We start from the raw sequence: 15,925 nt of genomic DNA, 5'->3' as shown, positions 1-15,925 counted from the left end.
AAGGTGGACTATAAAGAAAGCTGAGCGCCGAAGAATTGATGCTTTTGAACTGTGGTGTTGGAGAAGACTCTTGAGAGTCTCTTGGACTGCAAGGAGATCCAACCAGTCCATCCTAAAGGAAATCAGCCCTGAGTATTCATTGAAAGGACTGATGCTGAAGCTGAAGCTCCAATATTTTGGCCACCTGATGTGAAGAACTGACTCATTGCAAAAGATCCTGATGCAGGGAAAGATTGAGGGCAGGAGGAGAAGGGGGTGACAGAGGATGAGATGGTAGGATGGCATCACCGACTCGATGGACATGAGTTTGAATAAGCTCCGGGAGTTGCTGATGGACAGGGAAGCCTGGCATACTGCAGTCCACGGGGTCACAAAGAGTCAGACACGAATGAGTGACTGAACTGAAATGACATTTATCTTAGAGGCCACCCACCCACCCAGCTCTGTCCACACATCCTTCCAGGGCAAGCCCTGGTTCTAGACCCTTCCCATCCACACTGTGGCCCTTCTCTGTTGGCTCCCAGTCACTGCTCTCTGACCAAATGATCTCAGCCAGGTTCTGCTGTGGGCCCCGGGAAGAGGCCCTGCCACTCTTTGGACCTCAGTTTCCTTGTGTGCATGATGGAACAGTGGTGAGGCTCTGGAAATCTAATGACAGTCCCAGTGTCCGGGGAAGTGGCCTGCCTCTCTGGTTTTCTTTCACCCGTGGAGCAGGACATCAGCCCCCCATTTGCCCAGGAGACTTCCTGAGGGGCACCCTCCTGCCCTGGATTGTCTAATCCAAGACAAGCATGATCACATTTGTGTGAGGACAAGGTCGTCAGGCCAGGTTGAGTTGTCCCTGGCCAGTACTTCCCATGACCTCCGGGTGATCCCGTGTGTTTGCCCTGTAACCAAGCAAGAAGCTGAGCCAGGGGCTGGCTTGTGCGGGGAGAGGTGCTCAGCCAGACCCCGTCTGCTTCCAGAGCATCCACCAGCTTCTCCCACTTCTTTGGCACATTTAATTGGCATTTCCTGTACTTGAACTCAGAGCTGGGCCAACTTGACTTCAGGCCTTGAACCCCTCATGGCTCCAGAGCAAGGAGGGGACACCTTTAAGCAGCATCAGTGATGCTAAATTGCCTGTAGTCATGCCCTAGGGACTTCTCCAGTTCCCTGGGAAGATGGGGTAGTCTGGGGGGCAAAGGGGTGATCCCCGAGGCTCAGGAGGATTGCTTCAGACACTCCCCATTGCTGAGCAGCAGGAAAGAGGAGAGGATTTTCAGGTGGCGTAGTGGCAAAGAACCCACCTGCCAATCCAGGAGACACAAGTGACGGGGCTTTGATCCCTGGATCGGAAGATCCACTGGAGTAGGAAATGGCAATCAACTCCAGTATTCTTGCCTGGGAAACTCCATGGACAGAGGAGCCTGGCGGGCTACTGTCTATAGGGTCTATAGGGTCACAGAGAGCTGGACATAACTGAGTACACACATACTCTCAGGACTGGCCGGCATATGCAGGGAGGGGTGGGAGCCTCAGGGCATATGCAGGGGCAGCAGAGGAAACAGAGGTCACAGATCTGGCTGTCGCATCCATGTTTATGCTCCTTCCTACAGTCCAGCTTTCCTAGGACGCTAGGGAGACAGTCATGGAATGGAACCTGTGGCCAGAGGCCCCCCGCTGCCCGGCCATCCCCTTCCCTCCCACCTCCTCTGGAGAAAAGCCCTCTCCCAGCCTTCCTTGCCCTGCACCTGGTTTTCCTACCTTTCCAGACCCTGCAGTGGCCTCTGCCCCATGGTTCCTGCCATCTCTGGGTCTCTGGGTGACAGTCTGGCTCCCTCAGGAGGCAGACAGGTAGCAGGGCTCAGAGGTGGGAAAGAGAGGTGTGTTCATGTTCTGTGTCTGTCAGGCCTTTCTCGGGGGGCCCAGGGAAGGCGATAAGCCCACCACATCAGGGGACAGAGGGCCCCAAAGAGCCAGGCCTCTGATGGGTTACATGGCTGCCCCTCCAGGACCAGGTGAGCACATTTCCCATAGAAATGGGAGTGCTATGGCTGAAAAAGGGGGAGACAGGCTGGCAGATTAAAACAACGGAAGTCACCGTAGGTGAGTCTAGAGGAAGCACCTGGGTGGGGGATGCCAGGCTGGAAACCTTGAGCTGCACAGGGCATCTGGCTGGAGAAGGAAAGCCAAGGACAAAGGCCTTCAGGGAATTCCGTGGCGGTCCAGTGGTTAGGACTCCAAGCTTTCACTGTTGGGAGAGTCCAAGTTCGATCCCGGGTCTGAGGACTAAGATACAAGGCTTGACCAAAAAAAACAAGAAAAAGGACAAAAGCCTTCAAATATCTGAAGCCTGGGAAGAGAGAGAGGCTGTCTCAGGCTCCAGCAGCAGAGGTAAGACCCAGAGGCAGATGCCTGCCCTGGGCAGGAGAGAGAGCCGCCCCGCAGGGAGCTTTGCAGTGGCGGTATGGGGGAGAGGGGTCCTCCCTGTTCCCAGGACTGCCCTGGGGGAGGGGTTGTTGAGGGGTCCCCATAGAAGGAAGGACAGATGGAGGAGGGTGGTTACAGGTGGCCCCCACAATTCCTGCTAAATCACACTGGCTCAGCAGCCAGTGACTATCTGATAGGAGCGAAGCAGAGAGTGAAGCTAGACAAACCAGAGATGGAGTAAGATGCTGAAAAGGAGGGGAAGAGACAGCAAGGCAGAGGGGAAAGTGCAGACAAAGCGTCCCCAAGGCTCTGGAGACAGAGGCAGGCAGGCTGCAGGCACGTCCCTCGGCTGTGCCCAAGGTCGCCCGCCAGGGCTGTGGGTGCAACGGTGCCCCTCCCAGGTCCCGGGTCCCTCCCACGCCCGGAGCCGCCACACCGTCAGGCAGCGGCATTAATTAGGGGCCTAGCTAATGGCTCGGAAGATTGGCCCGTTCCAGGGACGCTGCTGGATAGAGACCTCGGTGAGATTTATTCCTAATTATCTCATTTGTCTCCCCCCATTACTCTTTATGGCTGGGATTTATGGGGCCATTAATGGGGCCTGGCCAGGCCAGGACGAGTGTGAGCCTTGAGATGCTTCATAATAATAACAATAACAACACTCACCCTGGGCAGATTAATAGGTCCTTGCCCTCCCCGCCCCCTGTCCTTGGGACCCCAGCTACCTGCTGCCCCGTGTGTCCCTCTTGCTTCTGGGACCCCTGGCGCTTAGCTCCAGGTCCTCGGCCACCTGTGGAGTTCAAGCCCTCCTCCGCCCCACTCCACCCCAAGCCTGTCTTTTAGCTCTTCTCTGGTGCCACTGACCAGGAGCTTCAAGGCAGTAGCTGGAGTGTCCAGTCCAACGGCAATGCCTCCAGCTCAAGACCTGTATCAGTAATCAATGAGCTCGGCTGCAAGCAGCTCATTGTAACCTGTAAGGACATGCCCTGTCTCCTTAATGGAGGTGCAGAGGTCAGTCATCCCGAGTTGATCTGGAGACTCGGAGGTGCTCTCAAGGAGCCTGGCTCCCATCCTTTGGCTCTGTTATCCTCAGCATGCGGTCCAGGGCTCCCCTCCTCATCACAAAGTAGCTACTGCAGCCCCAGGCAGCAAGCTCACACAGCATCCACACAGAACAAAAAGAAGCAGAGACGGGGAGAGAGACCTTCTCCCCCGAAACCTTTCAGGAGAGGGGCAAAAGCATTTCCAGAAGCTTGCGACAGGCCCACTTACATCTTTGTCCAGATTGGGTTACAAGTGGTCTAAGGTTGACTTCTCCAGAAAGAAGCCCTAGACAAAGCTTCAAGTGCAAGTAGGTTTGTTCAGGAGGGGATTCCAGGAACCATCAGGAGAAGAGGAGTGAGACTGGGAGGGGAAGCGTCCAATAAAGGGTGTGTTATCAAATCGGTTACCACCGCATGTCGCTGGTGCTCAATCCTGCCTCTGAGGGAGCTGAAGTATTTATACACCAAACCCACCAACACTGGTTGACGGCTGTTCCCAAAAAAGCATCAGTTTTCTGGAGCTTGCTGCCTGCTTGGGCTGCTGGAAGAAACCCTCGAGCAAAGGGGTGGGGATGCTAAGAGGCAGGGGTTGGTCAGAGAGCGCTTCACTGGTAAAGCCTGAGGGGACAGGCAGTCCCATCACCATCAGTGGGTGTGCAGGGACTGGCGGACGGGCCCACCTGGTCCACTGCTGGGCAGGGAGAAGGGACCCGCTGCTGGGGAGGCTACCACAGGTCTGCCTCAGCCTTCCCCCTACTCTCCAGGGGTGCGACTCTGTCACCAGGGGCTGATCACAGGCGCAGAGCAATTTCTACATCAGCCCAAAGGAACGTGAGGACAATTCACAGAGAGAGAAGGCGAGTTTCAGGCCGAGCGCTCTTGGCGTCACCCCAGCCTCCTCTACCTGCTTAGCTCGAGAGGAGAGCAAGAGATGGCCTTCCAGCTCTTCCTGCGGCTACAGGCTATTACTCCTCCTCCATCCCCACTTCTGGGTGTCACTGCCCCTGCCTTCCCACCACCACCCACTCTTGAGATGGAGAAGTCCAGCTTTTTCCATCCAGGTGCCAGCTCCCCACACCCCCCATTTTGCTGTAGGTAGAGACTGTCTACTTCACGTTTCAGAACCTAGAACCCTTCTGCACCACCACTGGGAGAATAAATCAGCGCCTCTGCTTTGGCAAAATGGCCATCTGTCAACCATTGTTGTTTTGTTGCTAAGTCATGTCTGACTCTTTTGTGATCTCATGGACTGTAGCCTGCCAGGCTCCTCTGTCCATGGGATTTCCCAGACAAGAATACTGGAGTAGACTGCCAATTTCTTCTCCAGGGGATCTTCCTGACCCAGGGATCAAACCCGCGTCTCCTGCATTGGCAGGCAGATTCTTTACCACTGAGCCAGCAGCGGAGCCCTATATCAACCATACAACCCAGCAATTCCCTTCTGGTTGTATATGAAACATACCTAGGTACACACGTCCTCCCAAAGCCAAGGACCAGAATGTGGGCTTTTTGTGTTTTGTTCATTTGTTTTAGATTTAAGTCATTTTAAAAAGATTTATTTGATTATTTGACTGCATCGGGTCTTAGCTGTGGCATGCAGGATCTTTAGTTGAGGAATGTGACCTCTCAGTTGCAGTATATAGGGTCTAGTTCAATGACCAGGTATCAAACCCAGGCCCCCTTTATTGGAAACACAGAGTCTTAGCCACTGAAACACCAGAGAAGTCCCAAGAACTAGAGTGTCTGCTGAAACACTATATTCATAATGGCCAAGTGGGAACTCCCTTGTGCATTCATGGTGGATTGGAGAAATAGATTGCGGTGTAGTCACTCAGTGTAATTCTACACAACCGTGAGAATGAACCAACCCAACAGTGAGAAGCAAGCCAGACACAAAAGAAGAGACTATGGATTCTTTTCGCATAAAGTACAAAGACGTCAGAATCAATCTACAGTATTGGAAGTCAATTACCCTTTCCCATTGTTTCTTCCTTCTCTGTTTACTGTATCTGTATGAGATTCAGTAAATAAGATACGCCGATGGACGCTAACTGAACCTATTACGATAATCATTTCACAATATATATAAATCAAACCATCATGCCGTACATGTTAAACTTATACAGTGATGTATGTCAATGATTTCTTGATAAAACTGGAAAGGAATAAGAAAACATACTGGCTGATTTATTTCGCTTTTCATGACATTAGTTGCTCTGCAAGAGGAATGAAGAGTTTGCCCCCAAAGTCTCACTTTCCTGGAGAGGAATCCAGAGAGCTCTGTGTCTACCATGCTGGTGACAGAAATCCTATGCAAACCAACTTAAACAAAAAAAGGAATTAATTGGCTCTCATAGCTGGAAGGAACACTTTGGTATTTGAAAAATTAAAGAAGGATCTTCAGCCATCCGTGGGAGCTGGAGACCCAGTGTCTCCAGGATTCTCTCTCCTTCTTTCTGTCTCAGCTCTGCAACTCCCTGTGTGTTGGCCTTAGAGTCTCCCGTTGCAGATACATCTCCATTCTGGTGGAAGGGGAGCGAGCAGGGCAGATCGAAGCCAGAGACGCCAACAACCCCAGTGGGGAAAGGACTCTCACCCTCGGAGAGGACTCAGGATGGCTCTCTAGGAGCCCGTGGCCATGCTCTGGATGGATCGCGGCTGCCAGGAGCATTTGAATCTTTGAGCCAATCAAGCTAACATGACTATGAAAAGTGCAAGTGCTAGTTGTTCCGTCGTGTCCGACTCTTTGCAGCCGCTTGGACTGTGATCGCACTAATTGGTGGTCTGGATCATCTGTTTACTCCTGTTGGGGAGGGGGCTTTGGTAATTAAGAGCCTCATCAGAACCACATGGAGGGGAAGAGGAGCAGTTCCCCAAAGCAGAGACATTGTTTTAGAAGGAGGAAAAAGGTTGCTGGGGAGACGAAAGAAAAACAAATGCTTAAGACACACCCCCACTTCCCCAAGGAGAGAGCCCTCCACCTTAAGTGGTTCTTTCTATTAAAATCTGGCATGCATCTTGCTGGTATATTGAGTGAAGCCCACTGGTCAGAGAAGTGCTTCCCATTGAAAGACTCCAGAGGCCACTGTTCACACTGACTTCTGTGAATGGTGCCCCTTGAAGCCCAACAGTGTGTGGCAGCCCTGAACTTGATCATGCCTGGCTGGACCAGGGCTGGGTGGCTGGGCCATGAAGGAAGCATTGAAAACTATGAAACACTTAGTGATAAATCTGACCAAAAATGTATAAGACTTTACACTGAAGAATTAAAATACATTGTTGAGAGAAATGGAATGGAAAGATAGATTATGTACATGGATCAGAAAACTCAATATTGTTAGAATATCATTTTCCCCACCAACTGATCTATAGATTCAGTGCAATCTCAATCAAAATTACAGTAGATTTTAAAAAACATTTATTTATTTAGCTGCATCAGGTCTTGCTGGCATCACATAGGAGCCTTCACTGTGGTACATGGACCCTCTAGTTGGGGTGTGTCAGGCTTAGCTGCTGTACAGCCTGTGCGATCGTAGTTCCCCAACCAGGGATGGAACACACATCTCCTGTGTGGCAAGGCAGATTCTTAACCACTGGACCACCAGGGAAGTCCCTCCAGTAAGCTTTTAAGTGGAAATTGACAAGTTGGTTCTCAAATCCATAAAAGAGACAAATGGCATAGGATGATCAAAACAACTTTTTCAAAAGAGCAAGAATTTAAAGAACTTATGCTCTTGATTTTACAAATCTACAGGACAAATTGATGGAATTGACAGATGGACAAATAAATCGATGGAATAGAACAGAAAGTCCAGAAATAGACACATGCATATATGATCAATTTATTTTCAACAAAGATGTCAAGGCAATTCAAATTTCAAAAGTGTCCCCTTCCTAGTTCCTGACATACAGTAATTCATTGTCACCAAAAGCTGGTTTGAGGCAAAGGCAACAATACACATGACCCCATATTTTGTGGTGTTGGCTGATGCTTTTCAACTCAGTTGCCAGCTCCTGGAGCTCAGGCAGCAGGAAGGGGACACAGACCAGTGGGAGGCATGCGGAGGACCAGGCCTCCAGGGGATAAGGGGGGTGCGGGGTTAGAGGCAGAAGAGAGAGCATGGATCAACCAGCTTGTTTTCTGGCAAAACCGCCAGGACAAAGAAAACCAAAATGTTGTGATAACATATTTCTTCTCCAAATTTCATCCTGGTAGAATTACTGGCCAGTAATTACCTAGCAAATTAGAGAATCTACCAGGACCCCAGTTAGGTACCTGAGGACATAAGTGGTCCCTAATTAGAAAAAGTTGTCAATTGGGAACAATTATCTCTGTTCTGTTTCATTTCCTCCCCTCCCCAAGCCAGATCTCTCGTCCTCACCTCCCCCATTGGGACTTCTGTCTGCTCTTGCTGTTGGGGGTTGGGAGACGGGTGGGGGAGGCAGAAGCTCCCATCTATCACGGCCGCTAGTGCCAGCTCAGGAGGTTGTACCAGAGCCCTGCCCTGTGTTCCCAGCCGTGCCCTCACCACCTTGTCCTGTTCACATGTTTCTTTTCCCACTAAACTATAGGCTCCCTGCAGGCACGGGTTTGTTTTAATTATCTCCCCATCTCCAGATCTAGCCCAGGGCCTGGCTTTCCAGAGAAGACACAGAAGAGGTGGTTGAAATGAAATGAGGACTCTGGGCCCCAGAGTGATAGTGCTGAGCATCACCATCTGAGCACAGCGGAGAGGGCTCATTGCACCACCTCACTTGCCTGGCCGTAGCCTAGAAACACCACCCCACCCATATTCTGCAGAGGAAGCCTGGCTGGAGGTGAGTGATGTCAGCCAGGCTCCCGAGTCCTTCGTGGCTCTGCAGTTGGAGACATCACTTTGGGTTGAGGGATCAGAGAAAGCTTCATGGGGCATCTCGTGTTTAGTTTGGGGGGATTTGGAGTTAAGAGGAAAAGCCAACAGAAGCAGCACACAGGTGCGGAGTTTGGTCTGGCTGAATTATTGGAAGTTTGCAAGAAGGAAGGAAGGGAGAGAGGGAGAGAGGAAGGCAGCTGGGGTTGCAAGAAACCTTGAAAGACTACGAGGGAGCGTGGGCTTCATCCCACAAGCCTTGGGAAACGATCCAGCAATGACGTTCCCCGAAGTTGAGTCCAGAGTCGATGCTCACGAGGGAACCAAAAGGAGAAAGATGAGGGGGAGGCCTGAGTGGGGCAGGGGGGATAGTACAGACACGAGAGGAAGGCGCCTATCCCGGGCAGGGATGACCCCAACAACTGCGATCAGACAGTGGAGGCAAGAGGGAGTCAGCGGTCGGTCAGACTAAGTGCCTCAAATTGTGTCCTAGCAATTTTCCTTTTAGGAATTTACCCTAAAGAGATTATTCAGCATAAACATGAAGATCTTGTGCTTCACGATGTCTATCACAGTATTATTTAAAATAGTATTAACAAGAGAAGGGGAAATATTATGCTATATAAGAGAAGCCAGTCGAAGACCACGTCTTGTCTGGCCTCATTTATATGAAATGTCCAAGTTGGCATATCTGGAGAGACAGAAAGCAGATTAGTTGTTGCCTAGGGCTGGGCTTGGGGGTGGAGGGTGGATTAGGGGGTGACCACTAATGGGTACAGGGGCTCTGTTTTGCTGGTGCTGCTGCTGCTAAGTCGCTTCAGTCGTGTCCGACTTTGTGTGACCCCATAGACGATGGCAGCCCACCAGGCTCCCCCGTCCCTGGGATTCTCCGGGCAAGAACACTGGAGTGGGTTGCCATTGCCTTCTCCAATGCATGAAAGTGAAAAGTGAAAGTGAAGTCACTCAGTCGTGTCCGACTCTTCCCAACCCCATGGGCTGCAGCCTACCAGGCTCCTCCGCCCATGGGATTTTCCAGGCAAGAGTACTGGAGTGGGGTGCCATTGCCTTCTCCGGGCTCTGTTTTGGGGAGATATAAATATTCTAAAATTACATTACAGTGATGATCAGACAACTCCGATCATCTGCACTAAAAGCCATTGCGTTGTACATTTAAAATGAATGAACTTTATAGTTTGTAAATTTACCTCAATAAAGCTGATCAAACTCTTAAACAGGGCAGGGGTGTGCTGTGTGCTATAAGGAAAGCAGTTTCTGCCTGAAGCTGTGGTCAGCTCTGGACCCCAACAGAAAATAAGGCTGCCCTACCCCAACTTGATGGATGTGAGTTTGAGTGAACTCCAGGAGTTGGTGATGGACAGGGAGGACTGGCATGCTGCAATTCATGGGGTCGCAAAGAGTCGGACACGACTGAGGGACTGAACTGAACTGAACCTTAGGAGTGGTACCCCTTTGGAAGAGAGTGGGATGAGGTGGCAGGGGATGAGGAAGACCCAGGGAAACAGCTGGCTGGGAGCTGAGGGTAAGAGGACTCGCTGAATGTGATGCTCCAAAGACAACTGTGGTCTCAAGTCCATCCCTTGTGGACAGCCAAGCAGCTGGGGCCCCGCCACCAGGCTCTACCTACAGCCTCTGCCTGCCTGCAGGAGGGCACCCAGGGTTGCTCTGCACCCAGCCACCAGGCCAGGTCCTGGCTGAGAAACAGAGGAAGGTGGGATGTTCAGAAAGAGGGCAGAGGAGAAAAAAGCAAGAAGAAAAGAGCCTGACAGTCCTGGGGTTCAATCCCAGATCCTCCACTTAATTGACTGTGTGACCTTGAGCAAGTTTCTTCACCTCTCTGGGTCCCAGTTTCTTCACCTTTCTCAAGGGAGAGCAGTTAACGTTACTGGCTTTAGCAGGTGTGAAGAATGGGGTTCCATGCCTTAAGGAGCTGTGCAGGGACATCATCACTCACCAGGGGGAACAAACGCTGGTGATGGGGGAGCCTCATGGAGCCCCCAAATCTCCATGACCACAGCCAGCGAAGGTGGGGCCAGGGGTCGATAAAATCTCTGATCCCAGAACTTGAGGAAGAACAAGAGGAAGAGGGGCTCAACCCGAGGTCTCGCCTTGCATTCATTCCCCCACCCCTACTCCCACTTTCCATTCCAGAAGCTTCCAGCATGAGGGTCTTACCAGCTTCTCTGAAGAAGGGACTAATTAAACCTTAATTGACATAGCACTAATTAGCTTCTTAATTACACGGAACCACATGATTAGCCACTCAGCAGACACTAATTGTTCATTAGGAAGCAGTCTCCCTCTCCCCCTTCCCTTTTCTAGAACCTACCAGCTAAGGCACCTGATGGGCTCATAGTAGTTGGTGCCCCTTGACCCCAGCCCAGCCCAGCCTCTGAGTCCATCCTGATGGTGGCGGGGAAGGCAAGGGGTGCAGCTGGATGAGTTCATGCTGCCCTGGCCTGAAGTCACGTGCCCTCTCATGATAATAATCTAAATATAACAACTTTTATCATTTTGAGGATCTCAGATTCAGGAGCCTGTAGCCTTCCACTTTCAAACCCCTGGCCTGAATCAGGATAGAACTGTGGGTTCCGGAGGCCTGAATTTCAGCCTTCTTGGCGTGAAGGGAGCCCAGGGCAGGCCCAGGTTGAAGGACAAGAGGGCAGGGAGCCAGTCTCTGACACCAAAGAGGACAGGTACTTTCCAGACGGAGAGACTGAGGCACCATGAGAGTGAGAAACGTACCGGGGGTTCACACAGCAAGTAAGGGACAGAACCAGAGTCAAACCCGGGTCTACCTCCAGAGCCAAGCTTCTTTCTACTAGTCCAGCTGCCTCCTGCAGAATTTTCAGATTTCACGACATGCAGAATCAGAATCTGGAAGGAAGGGGACTTGCTCCTCCCCGAGGAGCCATTTGCCTCCAGCGACACAGCTTAACTTCTCTATAAGCCAGGAGCAGGGCCTCAGAGGACAGGGAGGGGCCGCCTTGGTTCAGATCCCAGTTCTTCCTAAGCTGTGTGGCCTTGGGTGAGTTTCCCTGGACCGCTCTGTGTCTCAGCTTTCTCCTCCATAAAACAGGGATAACAGTACCACCCCAACCCCCAAGGCTTCCTAGAGGATTAGGAGAGCTAGTGCATGAAAAGTGCCCAGAAGAGTGTCTGCCTTGCAAAGCCAGTGCTTTATAAGGGTTACAGTTACTACCTTCTATAATGGAGGTTGGTGGTACCTCCAGGAAAGCATCTTGGGATTTGGGGTCCACTACCCCTCCTTCCCACCTCTCAGATTTCCTCTCCACTGTCGAGCCTCAGAAACCACTTCCAATAGCTCGGAAGTCACCTCTCCCTCCTGAGAGTCTGCCCCAACCTGGGACCCTCTCTATATGTCTCCCCTGGCAGGGGCTGGGCAGGGGAGGGCGAAGAGGTGGTCAGGCCTGCGGGCTGATGGGTGCACAGACCCCTGGCGCATCCCACCAGAGGTGTGGGCAGGAAGGGGACCAACATGGCCTGCAGATCCAGTGACCACACATCCTGCTTCTCCCAAGACAGGCCTACTTTTCTCCAATTGCACTGATGTCATTATTCACAGGACCCCTTTCCGCTCTTTTTTTTTTAATTTGTTTGTTTGGGGTTGCACTGGGTCTTCATCGCTGCACGTGGGCTTTCTCCAGTTGTGGTGCGCTGGCATGTGGGATCTTCCCAGATCAGGGATCAAACCTGTGTCCCCTGCATTGGTAGGCAAATTCTTAACCACTGGGCCACCAGGGAAGTCCCCCACCTCTCACTCTTAAATGGTGCTGACTTGGACAATAGAAGACATGGTCCCACAAGGTACGCACCCTCCTGTGCCTGCATGGGCCAGGCTCTGTCCACACCAGTAGGCGGGAGACAGTGCTCACCCACCCCAGGGAATCCCCAAACTAGGGGGTTGGACTGTGACCATCCTCTCCTCTGACACAAGGAAAAAAACGATATAGGTGGAGGGCTTCCCCAAATTCTTACCACCGGAAAGGGGAGGAGTTGAGATGCTAACCCACAGTTGAGGGGCCACTGCCATGCTCCTTCCCAGCGTTGGCAAGGGGACACAATGCAGGAAGGCTCATATGTGATGTGGAGGGCCAGGGGTACACGTAGGGAGTGTGGCTGGGCACGCTGGGATTTAGGGAAAGGGGTGAAAGCAACACAGTGTCTGGAGTAAAGGCTGCTGGGGGCAGGCATCGGAGGGCAGGGGGCAGGTGACTGAGGGGACTGGGATCAGGGGCGAGGGAGGACCCTGCAGAGGGTCAGGGGCTTAGTTCAACTATCCAGAGAGCTGCTCTAGTGGATGAGGCATACATATCCCCTTATTCATCTTCTGCCATTGGCTTAGGGACTTGAGACACAGAGCCAGGGTGGGCAGGCCCCAAAGTGCCTGAACTGAGATCTTTGTGGAGGACGGAGCACTTGCGTTGGCTGGGTATCAAAAAAGGTACCGCATATGGCAAGAGCTTGTGCAAACACTGAAAAATACATCTCTGGTCTCTTCAAGGATGATGAGTGGACCAGCCTGCCAGGCCCTGGGATGCTTTTATAGACGTGAGGCCAAAAGGGATGTTGTGGCCCATCTGGGGAGAAACTTGGGGGCCTTGGGGAACATTTTTCTTTTAATGTATGTGCTCAGTTGTGTCTGACTCTTTGCAGCCCCATGGACTGCAGCCCTCTAGGCTCCTCTGTCCATGGAATTTTGCAGGCAAGAATACTGGAGTGGTTGCTACTTCCTACTCCAGGGGATCTTCCCGAACCAGGGCTCAAACCCATGTCTCTTGTGTCTCCTGCCTTGGCAGGCGAGTTCTTTTCCACTAGCGCCACCTGGAAAGCACCCCATCCCTTTTTTTTATACAGCATACTTTATTTCTTTTTAACTTTTTTAAATATCTTTTTTTTTTTAATGTGGACCATTTTTTAAGTCCTTATTGAATTGGTTAAAATATTGTTTCTTTTTTTTTTGGAGGGGCGTTGTTTTGTTTTTGTCTGCAAGACATGCAGGATCTTAGCTCCCCTGCCAGGGATCGAACCCACATCCCCTGCATTGGAAGACAAAGTTTTAACCACTGGACAGCCAGGGAAGTCCCCCTGGTGAGCATTTATTCCTTATGGAGGAGTCCAGGGGAACCAGCCCCTGGGGTGAGGCCATGCTGGCTTCAGGACCAGGGGTAGAGATTTGCTCACTGCCGCTCACAGCCTCCTCCTGTGCCTTCTTGCCCTCCTCGGTCTCCCTCTGGTCCCTTTCCAGGGAGCCAGGCCTGGTTTCTAGGGAGGGGATACTCAGGATGACCCGCCCCTTCCCTATCTGGTCCTTGGTGGGGGGAGGAGGAAAAGGTGAAGATGCTCCAGCATCTTTGGGCAGTGCCAGTCACCCCACCCCCACCAGGTCCCTGGTGTCCCCACAAGAAACGCAGCAATTGGGTCAGAAACCCCCTCCAGATGCTTCTCCCCTCCCTCATTATCTGGAAACTGTTACAGTGTATCAAGGAAAGCCCCTAGGGTGTTTTCCCATCTGTTGCTCTATTTCTGACACATGCTGCTCCCCACCTGGAATTCCCAGGCCCTCCTCTCCTCTTGCCTCACCCCTTCCTGACTTTGGACAAGTTACTTAGTCTCTCTGGGCCCTTTTCTCCTCATTCGTAATGTGGACATGACCGTACCCACCTCCTGGGGGTCACTGAAGACTCAAGGGGTTAATTCACACCAAGGGTTTAGTGCAGGACCCAGCACAGAGCAGGTGCTCAATGAACGGTGGCTACAGTTCTTCTCAAGGGCCAGTTCAAAGCTCTATTCCTCCAGGAAGCCCTCCTTGACCACTTCAGGCTTAAGGGGGATCTCTGTCTTCTGCCTTCCACTGCCCACCCCTCAGTACCTCTCACATCCAGACATGCATCCTTTGTTGCTGCTGCTACTGCTGCTAAGTCGCTTCAGTCGTGTCCAACTCTGTGTGACCCCACAGACGGCAGCCCACCAGAGTCCGCCATCCCTGGGATTCTCCAGGCAAGAACACTGGAGTGGGTTGCCATTTCCTTCACACCCCAATAAATGTGGGGGCTTCCATGTTCCAGGCACTAAGACCTTTACATCTGTTAACTCATTTAGCCCTCACAACACCCCTATCCCATTTTACAGAGGCGGAAAACAAGACACAGAGAGGTTAAGTAACTTACCCAATGTCACACAGCAAGGAAAGTGATGGACCCAGACCAAGAACCCCGGCAGTCAAAGTCCATAGTCCATGCATTCACCCTCTACCATAAACAGGTTGATAGCCATTCGCCCAGGGTGGGGTGTGGGGGGCTAGGATATACACGACACGAAACCACAGGCTTTGTGGGGTTCCAATTTCACTGCTGCGTACCTGTGGTCTACCTCAGGGCTGTGCCTGTGTGGTCACTGCATGTGGATCACATCTGCACAGAAATGTGTCTAAAGGTCGTGTGCCACATGCTCGAAGAACTCAGATACCATATGTTCAGAATGTGTGTGCCTGTGTACAATGTCTGTGTGTGCACCCAGTGTGTGTTTCTGCAGGGGGTTGTAGGAGCACACGTCACACACCTTTGTGTAGCTGTCATTATGCCTAGACAAGAGCCAACTATTCTGGAGGGAAGTAGGACTTATTTTCCCTTCATTAGAAAGTGAGGTGCCAGAACCTGGAGTAGCTTTATGACTGGCAGCCTACAGGTCTGTGGAGTGTGAACAGTATATGATCCAAGCACATACGCACATGTGTGTAACTGTGTGTGTGTGCATGTGCTAAGTACACCCACACGCCTGTGTGTCTGGGTGAATGCCCACACAGTGCATTGGTAGCGGTATTTGGGTGCATGGAGGTTCCATGTGACCTGTGTGTGATAAACACACGTGCAAGTACAGGCGTGTACGTGTTCATGGGCAGAGAGCTGTACAGGCAGGTACACATAAGAGGACATGTGGTGGGCGCCAGGATGGCATAGTGAGACCAGACTTCCACTCCTGCCTCCGCCTCCGTCTGCTGCGTCACCCTGGCTGGGCTGCTGCATCTCCCTAGGCTCAGTGTCTGCACCACAAAATGGGGCGAGTGAGGAGGGTGAGAGAGCATAGAGCTGCAGCACCGCAGCTGCCCAGCACGTGCGCACTACTTGAGGACGCACTATTCGTGAGCACACATACGTGTGCACCGCGAGGGTGTGTACATGGAGCCGTGTGTGTTCCCCCAGTGTGGCATGTGGGGGTGGCAGTGGGTGAACACGGGTGTGTATGCAGGTGCTGTTCACACTGCGGGTGTGTCCCCAGGCTGTAGGGGACAAAGTCGTGGAAGTGTGTGTGCACGCTGTTGCACAGTGCGTGCATGGGGGTAGGGGGGTGGCTGGGCCCCAGGCCCCTGGTTTGGGGAGGGGATGGAGTTGGGGGGCCTGGCGGGGCAGAGGCGGGTATCTCCGGCTGTCAGGCCCGCGGTGGGTGGGGGCGCCCCGGGCGGCGGTGATGGAGCCCCAGCTCTCCCGCCAGGCCTGCCAAAATACAGCGAGACAGGGTGTAATTACCGGCACTTACCGCGGCCATTACCCCCCTCGCCGCCGCGCGTGACACACGACCCGT

The sequence above is a fragment of the Bubalus bubalis genome, chromosome 2 (genome assembly GCF_019923935.1).
Source record: "Bubalus bubalis isolate 160015118507 breed Murrah chromosome 2, NDDB_SH_1, whole genome shotgun sequence".
NCBI classification, from domain to species: domain Eukaryota; kingdom Metazoa; phylum Chordata; class Mammalia; order Artiodactyla; family Bovidae; genus Bubalus; species Bubalus bubalis.
The sequence above is the reverse complement of the archived record's forward strand: the minus strand, read 5'-3'. Positions refer to the sequence as shown.